Consider the following 12,922-nt stretch of genomic DNA (forward strand, 5'->3'; position numbering starts at 1 on the left):
TTTTTTATTGATCTCTCCCGCACCAATTAATCAGCTCACTGGACCAGGCAGTTAGTACATTAAAAATTGTCAGGGAGGCCGTGCATCTTGCAAAATGTCTAAAAAATATTCGGCTAGCAAATTTCGCTTTTCTTTGGCATGCAGCAGTCCATGGCCCATGAAACTCCCACTCAGAAAAGGCGTCTGCCTCCGGGACTCGTGTGCAGGGAGTATTCAGGCCACTGCAGGAGCTCCGGCCAGGGGCTTCTGGTAGGGCAACACTGGACGCAGGTGACTGGCTCATCAGTGATTTGCCACCTTTCCTTCCACTTTTGTTCTGTTTCTTGCACATGCTGGGTCTGATTTCCCCAAGGACTTTGGGAGTTTTTGTGGAAGGGGACTTGACAGTCTGTAACTGCCCTGTGAGGCCAGGACGGAGTGTCTAAAGCAAGTGTCCCTTTCCACAAAATCTCCCAACATCCAGCCCCCGAGCCCACAGCCAGATTTCCCCTCCCTGGGACACCAGCACTTTTGACTTGTCCTTCTGACAATGCCAAAACCACCTCCCTGGGGGCAGGGGCCCCTTATGCTGGGTACACTCTGTCTGCTGGCGGGCGGCAGTTGTGTCATGCTGCCTCTTCCCCGGCACCCAGTGATGGGCCTGAAGCCCTTCCACAGAATGTCCTAGGCAGCGCCACTCCACACCCACTGTCACTGTCACTGGCTCCTGTGCTGCAAGCCTTCACTGCCTCTCTTTTGTCACCCCTCTGGAAAATGATTTATTAACTACTTGGCCGTACTTCTCATTCAATAAAATATGGATGGAACAACCAGAGACTTCAACCTCACTTCTTGGGGTGAGAACTGTGTTTTCCAGTTTTCCCATGTTTGCCTAGTTTCCTATGACTTTCCAAGAGCAAGCCCCTTATTTCTTCTGGGGTGCATTAACCATCCCGCAGACTGTCTGCAGGGTCTGGGTCATCCGCTTCTTCCTGGGAGCACCACCCTCCCACAGCGGCCCTTGCTCCCCTACCCCGTCTGCAGGCCCAGTGGGCCCCGTGCAGGTGGACAGCATTTCCTCCCCTCCTCCAGGCTTCTCGCTCATGGGGCTCCGCAGAGAGCTAAGCCCAGGCCCTTGAGACTCAGGGGTCCCTGTTCCTACTGAGAAGGGCTGCCCCCCGCCCCCCGCCCCCCATCCCACATTCTGGAAAATTGGAGGGCGTGGGCCTCAGGGGCCAGCACAGCAAGCCCTGGTTCTGGCCGTGGACTTATCTCCCTCACCCCACCCTCTGGTATTAATTGGTATATGATTGGGCCGGGACATATAATCTAGTATTGATTTTCTCTCTGGACGCCACAGCTTTATTTGCTCACATCTGCCTTGTGTTTAATTGGTGCTTTGCTCTGGAAACAGAGATCTTATCAGCCTGCTGGGTTTCTTTTCCTGGGGCACACAGGCACGCACAGTCCCAACCCTGCCTCTCCCAGACCCTCCCACAGCCAGGCCTGCCCAGGCTTAAGGGGACGGTGGGGAATGACCCAGGGGGTTTGCTTTACACTTGACCTCCCAAGCTGTTTTATCAGCAAGGCCGATCCTTCCTGGAGTGAATGTGTGTGTGTCTGCGATGATCACTGGGGATCACTGGCTTTGGGTGGGGTCTGGGTTCATACCCGCTTCCTCCAGGTATGTCTTCGCGGCTGGCTTATTGAGTTTTTCGGCACAGTAATATGTCTTCCTTATCTGAGAGAAAGGTAGAATGGATACCTGCTCTGTAGGACTCCTGGAGATTACCTTTCAGGCCCCACACAGCACCTGGCACTTAGTAGGTGTAATGAGCAGCAGCTCCTTTGTCACTTGCCTGGTCCCACTCAGCCCATGCAGCTCTGTCAGAGGCCTGTGAACAAGAGCAACTCCATCTTGAATAGGGGCTGGGTAAAATGAGGCTGAGACCTGCTGGGCTGCATTCCCAGGAGGTTAAGGCATTCTTAGTCGTAGGATGAGTTAGAAGGTCAGCACAAGATATAGCTCATAAAGACCTTGCTGATAAAACAGGTTGCAGTAAGGAAGCCAGCCAAATCCCACCAAAACCAAGATGGTGACGAGAGTGACCTCTGGTCAGCTTCACTGCTACACTCCCACCAGCGCCATGACAGTTTACAAATGCCATGGCAACATCAGGGAGTTACCCTATGTGGTCTAAAAGGGAGGCATGAATAATCCATCCCTTGTTTAGCATATCATCAAAAATAACCATAAAAATGGGCAACCGGTAGCTGTCGGGGCTGCTCTGTCCATGGAGTAGCCATTCTGTTATTCCTCAACTTTTTTTTTTTTTGAGACAGAGTCTCGCTCTGTCGCCAGTCTGGGGTGCAGTGGTGCGATCTCGGCTCACTGTAACATCTGCCTCCCAAGTTCAAGCAATTCTCATGCCTCAGCCTCCTGAGTAGCTGGAATAATAGGCACCCGCCATGACACCCAGCTAATTTTTGTATTATTAGTAGAGACGGGGTTTCACCATGTTGGCCGGGCTGGTCCTGAACTCCTGACCTCAAGTGATCCACCTGCCTCGGCCTCCCGAAGAGCTGAGGTTATAGGCGTGAGCCACTGGGGCCGGCCTGATTCCTCTACTTTCTTAATAAACTTGCTTTCACTTTAATGTATGGACTCACCCTGAATTCTTGTGAGAGATCCAAGAGCCCTCTCTTGGGGTCTGGATCAGGACCCCTTTCCTGTAACAGTTCCATGTGACTGCAGGCATGGAGGGAGAGAGCCGCAGGCATGTGCACTGGGAAGGCGGTATCTCCCGCTGACACCTCTGTTTGTAGGGCTGGGCTGGGGGGATCATGTCCTCCTAGGGACCCACAATCCAGTGACAGCCTCTGACCCCAAGGCCCTGCGGTCACCGCCCCCTGCCACCTTGTCTGAGGTTGAGGGCTTCTGTCCTCTGCACCCAAGAGCTCACCCTCAGGAGGGTCTTTCCTGCCCCTGCCCTCCCAGCTCCACCACACCCTGGCCCCTGTTGGGTTTTTGTTTTTCCCTCGTCTGGCACTGGGGCTGTTAGGCCCTGCCTGGGCTTTTTCTAGTAAAGGGAAGAGAGAAAGGCCAGGGGTAAACACTGATTTCCTATTGACACAACATTAATTCTCTTGCTCGGACAGGTGAATATGCTTTCACTCACTCTACCAAGATTAATGATACTTGTTTGCTTGCTAAGAGAGGCCTAATGAGGGGCTTTGGAACACATGCCTTCTGGGCTGGCGGAGGGAAGGAGGCTGCAGGCTGCTGGACTTGGAAAGAGAAGCGCCCTCCTTGGGCGCTGGTGCCTTTCCCTAGCAGCAACAGCATCAACGAGTTATTGGATAAAGAACGTGGGCTCTTTGTGTCCTGCCCCTGGGGTTATTTCTGACAAGGAGAACTTCTCAACAGACCTGCAAATGGGGTCCCTAGTCAGTCCGCCCCTACCCCTGCCCCTACCCCTGCCCCTGCCAGTCACCAGAAGCTCTCCTCCCACCTGTGCAAACCAGAGCCTCCCTCCATTTGCGCCCAAGGCCAAGGTCAAATGTAGGATCAGTCTTTGCTTTATGGCTCTGAAGAGTAAAAAATAGTATCAGAGAGGACAAGCTGGGGCTTCTGAGGTGGGACAGCTGGCAGAGGAGCATTAGTTCCATGAAGGATGCCCGTGACTTTAAGGGAGGGGACTCCTGGGCCTGTGAGTGATGCGGCAATAAGATTGGATCAGAGCCGTTTCTGCCTTGTGACTTTGTAGGTTCAGCACAGCTTGAATAAGAAGAAGTCCTACAGCCTCTTTTCTCAGCAAAACAGCCGGGGGCAGATCACAAAAGCGGGTGCAGGGGTGGAGTCGTTCCAGTCTCAGGCTGTTCCAGATTCAGGGACTGCCAGGATCTCCTGAGGACCCCCTCACCTGGTGGGAGGCAGACCAGGCCATGCCACAAGCAGCCAGATGCGGCAGACCTTCACCGAACAGAAGCACCAGCTCTCAGGCAGAGCCGTGCTAGAATTGTAAGGCCAGCATTGCCTTCTTTCCAGCACTGAGCAGCAGCAATTTAGCATATTCTGCTAAAGCAGAGTCTCTTTAGAAAATAAATAAATACAATCTTAAACCCCAAGAGTCTACGGAGGTTTTCTTCCATAAGACCTTCCACAGGCATTGCACATCAGGACACCTGGACCTGTCATTGCTCTGTCTTTCACCCTTGCCACATTTCTGGGTCATCCGTTATCTTTGTCATCTGGGGAAGAAGGAAAAACCACAGAAATCAATTTAGATAATATGTGGACAACTCCATAGGTGGCAGGGAGAACCAAAACATATGGATTTAAATCAAATTGGGCTTTAAAAATCACTCTTTCCCAGGAGGGAGAGCATTAGGACAAATACCTAATGCATGCAGGGCTTAAAACCTAGATGACAGGTTGATAGGTGCAGCAAACCACCATGGCACATGTATACTCTATGTAACAAACCTGCACATTCAGCATATGTATCCCAGAACTTAAATTTTTTTTTTTTAAAAATCACTGTTTCTGACATGCCTCCTCCGTCGCCAGTCCCTGGGGCACCTGTTAACCAGACAGGTTCCTTGGCTGCCCCTCCCCTCCCCTCCCACCTCCCACTGGGTCCGAATATCCCTACTGGCTCTGGGGTCTATGTGTCTGACCAGTCCCGTCATCAGGCAGGTTGGGAAGCTGCCTACATGAACATCGCTGGCTGTAGGGTATCTGCTCCATCCAGGAATACTGGCAGCCAGCTATAAAACAGCAGGAACCACTCCAGTAAATATGATGCTTGCTGTGAAAATGAACTGGAACACATTTGATCAGTGTGCCTTTGGTTAGAGGATGTCCTCTCATCTTCTTGTGTCCACTGTAGCTTGGAACTTCAGGCCTTTATACACCTGGGGAGTGGACACAGATCTGGATGAAAGCTGGAAGGCAGGGTGTCAGCCCCAGGCCTCACACTTACTAGAGTTCTGGCCTCAGACAAGTCTTCTCAGCACTGCATGCCTCAGTGTTCTCATCTGCAAATTGGGAATAAAACTGGATGGCTGGTTGGGGAATTACAAGAAATAATGTTCAAGAATGCAATCCCTATCAAAATTCCAATGTCATTTTTCATAGAAATAGAAAAAACAATCCTAAAATTCACATGGAATCACAAAAAGTCCTGAATAGCCAAAGTAATCATGAGCAAAAAGAGCAAAGCTGGAGGCATCACACTACCTGACTTCAAACCATACTACAAAGCTATAGTAATTAAAACAGCATGGTACTGGCATAAAAATAGAAGCACTGAACAATGGAACTGAGTAGAGCCCAGATATGATCCCACACATGTATGGGCAACTAATTTTTTTTTTTGAGACACAGTTTCACTCTGTCTCCCAGGCTGGAGTGCAGTGGCATGATCTTGGCTCACTGCAACCTCTGCCTCCCAGGTTCAAGCGATTCTCCTGCCTCACCCTCCCAAGTAGCTGGGAATACAGGTACCCGCCACCACGCCCGGCTAATTTTTGCATTTTTAGTAGAGACAAGATTTTGCCATGTTGGCCAGGTTGGTCTCAAACTCCTGACCTCAAGTGATCTGCCCAACTTGGCCTCCCAAAGTGCTGGGATTACAGGTGTGAGCCATCATGCCCAGCCTGATTTTTTTATGAAGATGCCAAGAACACACATTGGGAGAAGCATTTATCTCCAATAAATAGTGTTGGGAAAACTGGATATCCACATGCAGAAGAGTGAAATGAAATTCTTATCTCTCATCACATACAAAAATCAACCACATTGAATTAAAGCTTAAATGTAAAACAAGAAACTCTAAAACTTCTAAAAGAAAACATAAGGGAAAAACTGCACAACATTGGGCTGGACAATGATATTTTGGCTTTGACTCCAAAAGCACAGACAACAAAAGCAAAAGTAGACAAATGAGGTCATATCAAATGGAAATGCTTCTGCACAGCAAAGGAAATGATGAAGAGAGTAAGAATCCAACTTACAGACTGGGAAAAAAATTGCAAATAGGCCGGGCGTGGTGGCTCATGCCTGTAATCCCAGCAATTCGGGAGGCCGAAGCAGGTGGATCACCTGAGGTCAGGAGTTCGAGACCAGTCTGGCCAACATGGTGAAACCCCGTCTCTACTAAAAATACAAAAATTAGCCAGGCATGGTGGCTTGTGTCTAGTCCCAGCTACTCGGGAGGCTGAGGCAGGAGAATTGCTTGAACCCAGGAGGCGGCGGTTGCAGTGAGCCGAGATGGTGCCACCGCACTCCAGCCTGGGTGACAGAGCAAGACTTCATCTCTAAATAAATAAATAGATAAAATAAATTTGCACATTATACATCTAGTGAAGGGCTATCCAAGATAGATAAAGAACTCAAACAGCAGGCCGGGCGCGGTGGCTCACGCCTGTAATACCAGCACTTTGGGAGGCTGAGGCAGGTGGATCACCTGAGGTCAGGAGTTTGAGACCAGCCTGGCCAATACAGTGAAACCCCATCCCTACTAAAAATACAAAAATTAGACAGGCATAGTGGCGGGTGCCTGTAGTCCCAGCTACTCGGGAGGCTGAGGCAGGAGAATTGCTTGAGCCTGGGAGGCAGAGGTTGCAGTGAGCTGAGATTGCACCACTGCACTCTGGCCTGGGTGACAGAGCGAGACTGTCTCAGGAAACAAAACAAAACAAAAACCCCCAAAACAAATCAAACACTTCGATAGCAAGAAAACAAATAACCCAATTAAAAAATGAGCATGGGACCTGAATAGGCATTTCTGAAAATAAGACATACAAATGACCAACAGACATGAAAAAACTATGTTCCACCTCACTAATCATTAGGGAATGCAAATTAAAACCACAATGAGCTATCGCCTCTCACCTGTCAGAATGACTGTTATCAAAAATACAAGTGTTGTTGAGGATGTGAAGTAAAGAAAACCCTTGCCTGCTCTTGGTGGGAATGTAAATTAGATTAGCTACTGTGGAAAACTGCATGGAGATTCCTAAAACTAAAACCAGAGCTTCCATATGATCCAGCAGTCTCCTACTAGGAAAGGAAATCAATATATCAAAGAGATACCTGCACTCCCATGTTTATTGCAGCCCTATTCACAATGGCCAAGATTTGGAATCAACCTGTGTCCATCATAGATGAGTAGATAAGGAAAATGTGGTATATGTCACCATGGAATATTATTCAGCCTTAAAAAAGAAGGAAATCCTGTCATTTGCGACCTCATGGATGGAATCGAAGAACATTATGCTAAGTAAAATAAATCAATCACAGGACAAATACCACATGTTCTCACTCGTATGTGGAGTCTCAGACAATTGAATTCATAGAAGCAGAGAGTAGAGTGGTAAGTACAGAGACCAAGGGTTGGGAGAGTGGGGGAGATGATGGTCAGAGGGCACACAATTAGACAAGAAAAATGAGGTTGTTTGTTTGTTTGTTTTTGAGACAGAGTCTCACTTTTGTCACCAGGCTGGAGTGCAGTGGCGTGGGCTCAGCTCACTGCAACCTCAACCTCCTGGGTTCAAGTAATTCTTCTGCCTCAGCCTCCTGAGTAGCTGGGACTACAGGTGTGCACTACCACGCCCAGATAATTTTTTGTATTTTTAGTAGAGACGGGGTTTCACCGTGTTAGCCAGGATGGTCTCAATCTCCTGCCCTCATGATCTGCCTGCCTCGGCCTCCCAAAGTGCTGAGATTACAGGTGTGAGCCACTGCACCCGGCCAGGAATGAGGTTTTATTTGAGCTCTATACGCACTGTGTAGTGAATATAGTTAATAATAGTGTATTGTACATTTAAAAACTGCAACGAGACTAAATTTCTATGCTCTCATCACAAAAAATGATAAGTATTTGAGGTGATGGATCTGTTAATTAGCCTGATTTAATTATTCCACATTCTATTCATAAATATAGCATCACTTTCAACCCCCAAGATATACACAATTATAAACCATCAATTTATAATTAACATTTTAATAAAACAAAAAATAATGTACAAGACAGCCAGGCACAGTGGCTCACATCTGTAATCCCAGCATTTTGGGAGGCTGAGGCAGACGGATGACTTAAGCCCAGGAGTTCGAGACCATTCTGGGCAACATATGAGACCCTGTCTCTATAAAAAACACAAAAAATTAGCTGAGCGTGGTGGCACGCACCTGTGGTCCCAGCTACTGGAGAGGCTGAGATGGGAAGATTGCTTGAGCCCGGGAGGTGGAGGTTGCAGTGAGCCATGATTGTGAAACTGCACTCCAGCCTGGGCACAGAGTGAGACCCTGTCTCAAAAAAATAATAGTGTATAAGGAAGTGTCTTGAAAAAGTTTGGCTTGCAATAGTGAGTATATTAATATTGTTAAAAATGGGAATTCAGTCATAGCTTTCCATATACTGTACAGCCTCATTCAAATTCTATGAATTCTTAATTTTAGGTAATGTAGACACGATGATTCTTACCGAAACACCTTTATTTTAGTACTCCTTATATGTTAAAGTATATGTATAGTAATCCTTATATGTTAAAGGATGTAATGCTTTTGGTGAGAATGGTGCTGTGTGGATCGATTGTGAGTCGCATTATTGATAGTGTACATTATTTAATGTTCTTGCTTCTTAGCCACCGCCTCCCACAGGTCCCTCTGTCCCCAGTGAAGGCATTCCTCAGAGCACTAGCAGCTGCATTCCCTTTGTTTCTCGGCGCACTCCTCTAGACTGTGAGGTCAGCAAGGTAGCGAGCTTGCCCTTGTCTCTGTTCCCAGCTCTAAGCACAGAGCGAGGCAAAAGGCAGACCTCAAATGTTGATTGCATAGATTTTCATTTACAGCACATATGACTTTCATTTTCTTTTAAACAGTTCAACAGCCCAGCTTTAATTCAAATGGGCCTTCTCTCCTTTCCCTTCTTATGGTGTTTTTATGGTGGTTAAGAGCAGGAGCTTCAGGGTCTGTCTGCCGGGATTAAGCTGTGTGATTTAGGGCAGGTTACTTAACTTCTGCGTGCTGTGTCCTGGCAAGACAGTGGGCATAATAGTAGTGCCTATTTTACATGGATTTTTGAAAATTACATGAGCTAAGTAAAGCACATAGAATGGTGCCTAGCACATAGTGATTGTTTAATAAATGTCTGCAGAAAGTAGCAGCAGGAGTGGGGCAGGCTTGGCTGTTCCGTTGCAGTGTGGTGAGGGTGCAAAGTATGTGCTTTGGAGTGGAGCGGAATCACCACTGAGCAGCCATGGGCCTGGGGCACTCCAGTGAACTTGCCTGCCTCAGCTTCTTCATCTGGAAAATGGGGGTGCTAATCACGCACAGCTGTTGGAGGATAAACGTGTGAATGTGAGGCATTTATTAATAGAAAGAGCCCATTTCTTTTTTTGTTTTCTTTCTTTCTTTTTTTTTTTTTTTTTTTTTTTGAGACAGAGTCTCACTCTGTCGCCCAGACTGGAGTGAAGTGGTATAATCTCAGCTCACTGCAACCTCCACCCCCTGGGTTCAAGCGATTCTCCTGCCTCGGCCTTCCCAGTAGCTGGGATTACAGGTGCTCACCACCACGCCCAGCTAATTTTTGTATTTTTAGTAGAGACGGGGTTTCGCCATGTTGACCAGGCTGTTCTCAAACTCCTGACCTCAGGTGATCCACCTGCCTCAGTCTCCCAAAGTGCTGGGATTACAGGCGTGAGCCACCGCACCCAGTCGAGCCCGTTTCTTAGAAGATGCTGGAGTCTCCCCTGCACCTGGGCCTCCTGCATTATAGGGAACAAACAAGCACCTCTTTGGCATCCTGGTCTGATGCCAGATGGTCCTGTCAGAGCTCCCAGGCCCTGGGGACGAGATGACCACAGGGAACCTGTTAGCCTCATTCCCAGGACCTCTGCCTAGGGGTGAGGGGAAATCCTTTCAAGCAGAAGTCTGTATTACATTCCTCCATAAACTCCCAGCCCAATCTCAGAACCAAGCTGAAATGACGTGATCCAACAGTGATTACAGAATTTGGTACCGTTTTGTTCGTCTGCGCATTATCAGGGGGTGAATGAATTGTTCTAAGCAAGATAATGTTCCAATGAAAATCTTCTAGAATATTATGCTGTCCTGGCCATTTGAAGCAGAAGATAAAAAGCAGAGCTAATCTCAATTACTGTGGAGCCTCATTCTAAACAGGAGCCCTGGTGATGTCCTCTGACTTTGGATTGGGTTTTCAGTGCTGTCAGAGGCTGACCTCCTGGGCTTTCTCCTGCCTCCTTCAGCTTCTGCTAGTCGTTTGCTTCCCTTTGTCTTCACTGATGGGACCCTCAGAGTCTAGTCTTGCACCCGTTGAATCTCCTGGCCTTACCTAGGAGAGCATTGTGTGGGCTCTATGGCAGCTACCCTCTGGTCCTCAGAAGCTTTTCCTTATTCTGCTCACAGTCGAGTTCCAGCTGTGTTGCCCATGCTCATCTGCCCATACCCATCTGTACTTGTTTAACAACTTTTTCACTGAGACTCCAATTTAGGCCAGTGTCTTAGTCCATTTGTGTTGCTATAAAGACATACCTTAAGGTGGGCAATTTATAAAGAAAAGAGGTTTCTTTTCTTTTCTTTTGAGATGGAGTCTCACCCAGGCTGATGTGCAGTGGCACAATCTCAGCTTGCTGCAACCTTCGCCTCCTGGGTTCAAGCACTTCTCCCTGCCTCAGCCTCCTGAGTAGCTGGGATTACAGGCGCCCGCCAACACACCCAGCTAATTTTTGTATTTTTTATTAAAGACAGGGTTTCCCCATGTTGGTCAGGCTGGTCTTGAACTCCTGACCTCAGGTGATCTGCCCAACTTGGCCTCCCAAAATGCTGGGATTACAGGTGTGAGCCACCGCACCTGACTGAGAAAAGAGGTTTCTTTGGCTCATGATTCTGCTGGCTGGGAGACTGGGCATCTGGTGAGGGCATCCACCCCTATGACCCAAACACCTCACGTTAGGTTTCACCTCCAACATTGGGGATCACTTCTCAACATTGGAGATGGTGGGGACAAATATCCAAACGATAGCATCCAGGCACTGTGTCTGAGAAGAGGGGTGCTGTCCACACATGTGCACACAGACATGTTTGCTCTGGATCTCCTCACACTGGCAGGGAATTTGTTGAAATGCAGATTCTGATTCAGGAGGTCTGAGATAAGTCCCGAAATGCCACATTTCAAAAATTTCCCAAGGGAGGCTGCTTCTTCTGTGCATGGACCACTTCTTTGCATAGTGAGGTTTATAGCAGGTGCACAGACTCAAACACCTGCCTGAGCCAGACAGGTGATGTTGCTGTGGAGCTCAGGTGTGGGACATGGGAAGTGGTGGGTCACTCACTGGGCCAGGCTCACCCTTTCTAGAGCAAGCTATAGTTTCTTTCTTTCTTTTTTGAGACAGGGTCTCACTCTGTCACCCAAGCTGGAGTGCAGTGGTGCGATCTCAGCTCACTGCAACCTCTGCCTCCCAGGTTCAAGCGATTCTCCTGCCTCAGCCTCCCAAGTAGCTGGGATTACAGACGTGTGCTACCACGCCTGGCTAATTTTTGTATTTTTAGTAGAGACAGGGTTTCGCCATGCTGGCCAGGCTGATCTCGAACTCCTGACCTCAGGTGATCCACTCGCCTCGGCCTCCCAAAGTGCTGGGATTATAGGCATGAGCCACTGCACCTGGCAAGCTACAGTTTCTATAAAAGCACTGTTCCATGAATGAACACATCTGCACACTGAATTCAGCCCTGGGCACCTGGTTCAGACCCCTGCTCTAGAGTCCGGATCTCAGGGGTTTACAGGTAAACTAATCTGGTCACTCATTGAGTCCTTCGGTAGCCTCCCAGCTAGCAGCTGACTTGCTAGGACTGTTACAGGAGTGGGTAGCTGCAACTTTGGAACAGCTTGTCCCATTGTTAAGAAGACCAGATTAGAACTGTCTCCACCACTTACTAGTGGCGTGAATTTGAGAGGAAGGAGAGAGTGTGAGTGTGCCAGTGTTTAAGTGCCTACAGTATTCTACGCTCTGTGCATGATTCCATTTGAATCTTCTCATCTGTCTTGCAGAAGTGGTTCATCTGCTTCATTTTACAGATGAGAACAGTGGAGTTGAAGAGCTTAACTAACCAGTCCTGGCAGCCCAGCTACTACTTTGTGAAGTGGGGATTCAAACTCAGGACCGCCAGCCTTCGCCTTAGTCCATCTGTGGCACTTTAACAAAATATCTGAGACTGGGTAATTTATAAATGATAGACATTTATTTCTCACGGTTCTGGAGGTTGGGAAGTCCAAAATCGAGGTGCTGGCAGATTCAGTGTCTGGCAAGAGCCTGGTCTCTGCTTCCAAGGTGGTGACTTAAACGCTGTGTCTTCACATGGTAGAAGGGATGGAAGAGCAAAAAAGGGCCGAACTCACTCCCTCAAGCCCTTTTATAAGGGCACGAATATGATCCATGAGGATGACGCCCTGATGGCCTTATCACCTCACAAAGGCCCTACCTCTCAATACTGTCAACTTGGGAGTTAAGTTTTGACACATAACTTTTGGAGAGGACACCGACACTCACACCAAAGCCCTCTCTGAATAATACAGGGCTACTGTTTACTGTCTGTGTATGCCAGGCACATGCGTTAGTTCCAATCTCACAGAAACCCTGCAAGGTGTGTGGAATTATTCCTGTTTTACAGATGAGTAAACTGAGGCTCAGAGGTTAAGTAACTGGCCCAATGATACAGAGTGGTGGGGCTGTGGTTTGAGCCCATACCTAACTGACTCCTTTCCCCTAACCCATGCTGCAGGGACAGCTGGTTTCTGGGGTCAAAACCTAGGGGTGGCCTGAGGATGAGGAGGGGTTACCCGAAGTGGGACTTCAGCACTTTGTTACCTTTCTTTTGCCCAGGCTGGAGTGCAGTGGAGTCATCTCGGCTCACTGCAAG

Source organism: Pongo pygmaeus, chromosome 7 (genome assembly GCF_028885625.2).
Source record: "Pongo pygmaeus isolate AG05252 chromosome 7, NHGRI_mPonPyg2-v2.0_pri, whole genome shotgun sequence".
Classification (NCBI taxonomy): Eukaryota; Metazoa; Chordata; class Mammalia; order Primates; family Hominidae; genus Pongo; species Pongo pygmaeus.